The sequence below is a fragment of the Octodon degus genome, unplaced genomic scaffold (assembly GCF_000260255.1).
Source record: "Octodon degus isolate 3935 unplaced genomic scaffold, OctDeg1.0 scaffold00612, whole genome shotgun sequence".
Taxonomy (NCBI): domain Eukaryota; kingdom Metazoa; phylum Chordata; class Mammalia; order Rodentia; family Octodontidae; genus Octodon; species Octodon degus.
The window spans coordinates 9,021-15,933 of record NW_004525188.1 but is presented as its reverse complement, the minus strand read 5'-3'; the positions used below and the strand labels follow the sequence as shown (position 1 = coordinate 15,933).

Genomic DNA, 6,913 nt, shown 5'->3' with positions numbered 1-6,913 from the left:
CCCCTATCACCCCAAAATTTAAAGTCCCAGGCCAGAAATGGGCATCTGAAATGAACACACACTTCTCAGAGGATGAAATTAAAGAAGCGACTAAATATAAGAAAAAATGTTCCACATCACTAGACATCTGTGAAGTGCAAATTAAAACAACATTGAGATATCATCTCACCCCAGAAAAAAATGTGTGTCATAAAGAAATCAACCAACAACAAATGTTGGAGAGGCTGTGGGAAAAAAGGAACATTTCTCCACTGGGAATATTAACTGGTGCATCCGTTATGGAAATCAGTGTGAAGATTCCTTAGAAAAGTTGGAGTGGAAATCCCATTTGAACCAGCTATTCCTCTACTGGGAATTTTCCCAGAGGATCTGAAAACATCATACAATAGTGACGTATGTGTGACTACGTTTATAGCAGCACAATTTGTGATAGCCAAATTTTGGAAATAACTAAGATGCCCATCACCTGAGGAATGGATGAAAAAGATGTGGTATCTTTATATAATGGAGTATTGTTCAGCTATAAAGAATAATAAGCTCGAAGTCTTTATTTTGAAGTGGATGTCACTTGAAGATATACTCATAAGTGAAATAAACCAGACATGCATGTGTAAATATCGGATAATTTCCCTAGTATAAGAACTCAAAGGAAGAAATGCAAATATTAAGGTATAGTACAAGTAAAAGGAAAGCAAGAACTCGAGGACTAACTAAGAGAGGGAAAGGAGCAAAGCTAGGAATCATGACAGTAACAAGTCATGCAGTTATATGTACAAGATGGTCAAGGCAATGATCCTGAGAATCTTCACAAGATTTTTAAATCTAGCAGTTAATTGGAAAGATTCTCACCCTGACTAACTATATATGCTGACACCTGTGAACTAAGCAACTACACTGAAGATGGCAATTTGTAATGGTACGTTCATGCTTGGAGTGCCTCTCATGCTGGTGTTCTGAATACGGGCTGCTTGTCATGACATGGCAGTTGCTGCCGTGCTGTCTCTAGGGTAGGTGATTATTCAAAAAGAAGGTGCTGGTGAATGAGGGCAAGAGACAGTAAAAGGAATATTGTGGGAGTGCCCTGCTTCAAGGTTCTATATGGTTAGATTTCTGGACTTGTGTGTAAACATAAGAAGTATATAATTCTTTGATTATTTTTTAAAATATATTCTAATTTTTAAATGTTTTTTCATCATATTCTGTAGGGACTTAACATTCAACATAGCAATACTTGATGAAAAATACCTGTTCCATGTTATGCCTAAGATGATTGATATTCAGACAGATAGTGCGGTTAGGCTTAACAGCCTACCTTGTATGGTAATAAAAATAAACTTCTCTTCTGGAGGGTTAACAACCTAAGTTTGCAGACCAAAACTGGAGAAGAAGGAGGGCCACAAGGAAAGTCAACATTTTGATACTAGCCTTCCAGGGTCAATTAAATCTCAGGACATATGAGAACTTGTACTGTTATGTCATGTAACTCAGTAGTGTCCCAAATTTTCTGATCAAGAAGATTATTGGGCCAAAGAGGAAAGTGATCAATGATATAGAGTGTGTCTAATGAAAGTCACATGGAGAGAAAACATTCTCTCAGGCTTTCACAGAGAGTACACTGGCCAAGCAATGACCATGACTCATGCACATGGTTGATACTGACAAAGGATCTACAATCTGTGGTACAGGATCTCAGGATAAATCCTAAGCAGATTTCACTGACCTTATCAGACCCAAAAGTTACAACTCTTGTTGCACAGTTCTTACTTTATCTTTGTCTTTACCATCCAGCATAAAAGTATAAAAACGAAGTATACGAAGTAAAGTCATGGTTTTATGTGGAGCTGTAGGGTACTCAGGTCAACAATTTCTGACATTGCCAGTGAAGTGGAAGACCCAATACTATTATTGACTACTGGACTAATTTAGAATATTTTGCTGGGTTAACAAGCCTATAATATTCAAATAACGGAGCTAAACAAAAAGGGAGTACAGATGAATGTCCATTTTGTATCTGTGTATTCAAAATATTTAGGGTAGATATCTAGTTACATTCTCTTAATGAATAGAGGAATTTTTTCTAATAGAGTTTGTAAATAGGATATCATGTGCACAGTAAATAACCACTAGGAAGAATGTATGTAATGTGTTAATTATTGAATCTGTCCTACTAGTTTGTTTTGAAACTGTCTCATCGGTATTTGTTTATCAATGTAATTATGGAAGAAAAAGTACTAAAGGAGAAAGAGTCTGTATAATGGGGGCCTTGCCATTAGCACATTTTTACATGCTTCCTTGTACTAATGCAGTTAATTTATAGGATACTTTGGACCCCAATGTCCTTAAGTCTTGTACTTAAGGCAACCTGAGACAACAACAACAAAAAAAAATCCATCTGCACTTTTTCTGTAGAAGGACCTGGAAGGGAAGTCTTCAGGGATACTTTTTGAGGAGCCTGGCATGGTGGGTTTCTGTGAGTTGATGGGTTTTTCCATAGGAATTTTGATCTGGAAGTTGTATTACTCATTGTGTAGAGGTAAAAGCTTAGGAAGTCCCAGCTTCCTAACATGCCTAGAACTTAGCTGGACTTTCTGCATTAAATACTCCCTCTTAGAAATACAAATAACAGGGCAGAAAGAATCAGATATACTTGGACAAGTGAGGCTTTACACTGGACTCATGCATTGGTTACCATAGGAATAAATGGGAGAGATAAAGTCTTTCTAATGGGGGTGTGCCCATTAACACAGTTGTTTAAGTGCCTGCTTATGCAAATGTCATCACACACAGGATACTTTGGTTGGATCTCCAACTCCTTAGGCCTTATCAGCCCAGCCCTTAAAGGAGCCTGAGTCAGTGGAAAAAAGAAATCTACCTTAAGTTTTTGTGTACAAGGACCTGAAAGTCAGGATCCTTTGGGATGCTTTTTAGAGGAAACGTATGGTGGGGATCTGTGAATTACTACAGTTTCCTATGGAATTTGGATCTGGAAGTTCCATTATTTCCTGTATATGTTAACAGTCCTAGAAAGGCCCAGCTTCCCAAAGTGCCTACAACTCAGCTGGTCTTTCTCCATTAAGAACTCACTCTTAGAAACCTAAGTCACAGAGCAAAAAGAATCATATATACTTCGAAAAATGAGGCCTTACACTGGACTCACACATTGTTGTACATACGAATGGAGGGGAGAAAAACAGTCTTTCTAAAGGGGGCCTGCTTATTAGCTCAGTTGTTTAAGTGCCTGCTTAAGCAAAGTCAGTCAGGTACAAAGTACTCTGGTTCAAATCTCAGATCCTCATGCCTTACCAGGACTGACATTAAGGCATGGTGAGGCAGCCAAAAAAAAAAAAAAATCCTTCTGAACTTTTTCTGTAGAAGAAGGTAGAAGGCAAGATCTTCAGGGATACTTTTGTTGAGGAGACTGGCATGGGGGGAATCTGTGAATTACTTTCATTTCCCATGGCATTTTTGAACTGGAAGTTCTATTACTCTTTGTGTATGGCAACAGGCTTAGGAAAGCCCAGCTTGCCAAAGGGCCTAGAATTTAGCTGGACTTTCTCCAGTAAGATCTCATTCTTAGATACAGAAATAAAAGGACAGAAATAAACAGATTTAGTTGTGGAAGTGAGGCCTTTCACTGGACTCATGTCTTGGTGACCATAGAATAAAGGGGAGAGAAATAATCTTTCTTAAAGAGACCTGTCAGTTATCTCAGTTGTTTAAGTGTCAGCTTAAGCAAAACAATCAGGCTCAGGATACTGTGGTTCAGTATCCAGATCCTCATGCCTTACCAGACATGCACATAAGACATTCTGAGCCAGCACCCTCACCCCCTTCAAAAATAATCCATCTCATCATTTTTTGTACAAGGAATTGGAAGGTAGGGATACTTTATCTGATGAGACTTCCATTGTGGGAATCTGTGAATTACTGTGGTTTCCAACTGAATTTTGAACTGAGATTTCTGTTTGTTGCTGTATAGCAGAAAAGACTTAGGAATGCATATCTTCCCAAAGTTCCTAGTACATGGCTGGATTTTCTATATTAAGAACTCATTCTTCTAGACAGAACTCATAGTGCTGAAAGAATCAGATATACTTGGACAAGTGAGGCCTTACATTTGATCCACACAATGATGACTATAGGAATAAAGGGGAGATAAAGCATCTTTCTAAAGGGGGCCTGCTCATTAGCACAATTTTTTAAGTGCCTGCTTATGCAAGTGCAGTCATGCACAGAATGCTTTGGTTGGACCCCAAGCTCTCTAGGTCTTAACATACTTGCATTTAAGGCAGCCTGAGACAGCCAAAAAAAAAATCCATTTCCACTTTTTCTGAACAAGGACCTGGAAGGCAGCATTTTCAGGGATATTTTTTCAAGGAGAGTGGCATGGTGGGAATCTGTTAATTACTGTGAATTCCCATTGAATTTTTTTTCATAGGTAAGTACTCACTTAATCATAATTTAGAAGTACTAATTTCACATTAAGACAGATGTTTCTCCAAAGCAAGAAGTGAGGTGAAGTATTATATACTTTTTAAAATTAACAACTGTATTGCTTTTTCACTAACAAATAACCAGAAATGGTTTGAAATTTTCATTATAAATATATTCATTGCTATTTCTATTCATAATAAACTGAAGTTTCCTAAAAACTTGTATCATTTACTACTATACAATGACCACTTTAAAAATTAAATTGTTTCTATTCAGCTGTGCCTACAATAAAAAAGGGTAATATTCTTGGTAGCACTTTTATCATAAACTGCAGATAGAGATAGGTGGATGCAATGTTATCCAAGAAGAGCATTTTGAGACTTTCTTTTCTTTAAGATTTGTGACAGTGAAGAATTTGGAAAATATCATTAAATTCTATTTGCTATACAATAAACATCTATTTCCAAATAAGGGATACTTTCCATAGTATAGTATCAATTTTAATATGTAAAATAGTCCTAGTTTTTACTGTAAGATTTGGACAAAACATGAAACATCCTTGCAAAATTGACAATGTAGCTTAAATGGCTTGTAGGATTTAAGAATTGTCTCCTGAAAATAATGATGTTGGTCATGAACTAGACAGCTAGGAAAGAACATCATGCCAACAGATAACATGGCTTCCTCCATATCAAGGTGCCATCAACTAAAGACAGTGATGTATGACACGTAAGGAAAAAGAGTACGCTCTTAAGAAGGAATGGCAAGAGAAGACAATTTATAGGTAAACCTCTCCCAAAGTCCTGAAGAGCTTTTCAAAGGATCACAATCTGAAAGATCATTTCTATGACATTGTAAAAGACTCTTCTTTATTACAATCCCTCCTGAATTATAAATATAAATCAACTATAGACACACTTGCAAAGCTGTGATTCTCTCAGTCAAGAACTTCACTGTTATCACACTCAGTTACCAGTGGCCTTTGGATGGAGAGGTTTAACATATGCTAATCTGGATAAGCCAAGGCAGAGATTCTGATTTGAGGATTTCACAGTTACAACTGCCAGTGGGCCACTGCCACTGCCACTGTTTACCCTGGCAGGAACCATTTTGACCTGCTGCTTTCAGCTGAATGACTCTGTATCTGTAAGTCTTCCCTAGTGGCCTCTGAAGAAATCTCTCTTTGTGAAAACTGAAATTCTGATTTGATTGTAGCTGGAGAAGAGTTTATTGCCGTCACCAAAGTATTACACTTGGATTTAGATTTCTTCTCCTTCTTTTCTACTGGGGATTTTACCTTCACTTCTCTATTTTAATTTTCTGTTACTATACTTTTTCTCATAGTAATTTTTTCTTCATTATCTTCACTTTCATCACAATCAGAATCATTTTCAGAATCTTCATCAGCTGTCTTATCTGGCTTGGTGTCACTGGCACTGCTGCCATCACTGCCTGCTGAAAGAATCTTCCTCTTACTCCCTGCAAATTCAGGTATTTTCCTTTTCCCTCAAACACAGGCATCACCTTCCTCTGTGATCTGGTCCAAATCTAAATAGTCACCAGCTACACTGCAATTAGAGATATGTAGAGACTTATCCATTGTTTCTGTTTTATTCCTGCTATGTTTTTCAATGCTTTTATCCTGAGACTTCTGCACATCACTGGTGACTGGTGACTGGTGCTGTTCCTTCACTGATGAAGCTACAGCAGGGGCCTTGGAGATGGCTTAGTAGAATAAGTACTTCCCTGGCAAGTGCAAGGGTCTGAGTTCCATCCCTGGTTTGGCAAAAAAAAAAAAAAAAAAAAAAAAAAAGCTAGAGCAGCTTTTATGCTTCTCTGGAAGATCTTGTCTTCTAAGGCCACCCTTTTTAAAGGGCTTTTTCCCTTGTAGTAGGATATCTTCTTATCTTCTTTCTGGACAGTCTTCAAAGCAGGTTTTGACTTGTCTTGTTTTAACTCCCTTGGTGTTGTTTTGGATTTCTTGTTTAAAGGTACAGTTGCAGGAATAAAATCATCATTGCTATCAGAATATGCAAACTGTGAGTACTTGACTGGTTTCTTATTTCTTGCAGGCTGCACTGTGTTCCCCTTCAAGTGTGTGAATCTGCATCTCTCAAGGTCTTGTCTGCATCTCCCATTGAATTTGGAAACAGAAGTTCTATTACTCCCTGCATATGGGAACAAGCTTAGGAAGGCCCAGCTTCCCAAATGCCTAGAACTTAGCTGGGCATTTTCCATTAAGAACTCACTCTCAGAAACATAAATTGTATTGCAGAAAGAATCAGATATACTTGGACAAGTAGGGGCTTACACTGTGCTCATTCGTTGGTGATCATATAATAAAGGGGAAGAAACAGTCTATTTGAAGGGGGACTGCCCATTAGTTCAGTCGTTTAAGTGCCTGCTTAAGCAAAGGTGGTCAGGCTCAGAATATGGTGGTTCAATATTCAGATCCTCATGCCTTAGCAGACCTGCATTT

General features: G+C 37.8%; 1 pseudogene; it reads right to left on the bottom strand.

Moving 5' to 3' along the window:
* Positions 1–5,399: 5,399 nt before the first annotated feature.
* Positions 5,400–6,672, bottom strand: LOC101563414 (annotated as a pseudogene).
* Positions 6,673–6,913: the final 241 nt, after the last annotated feature.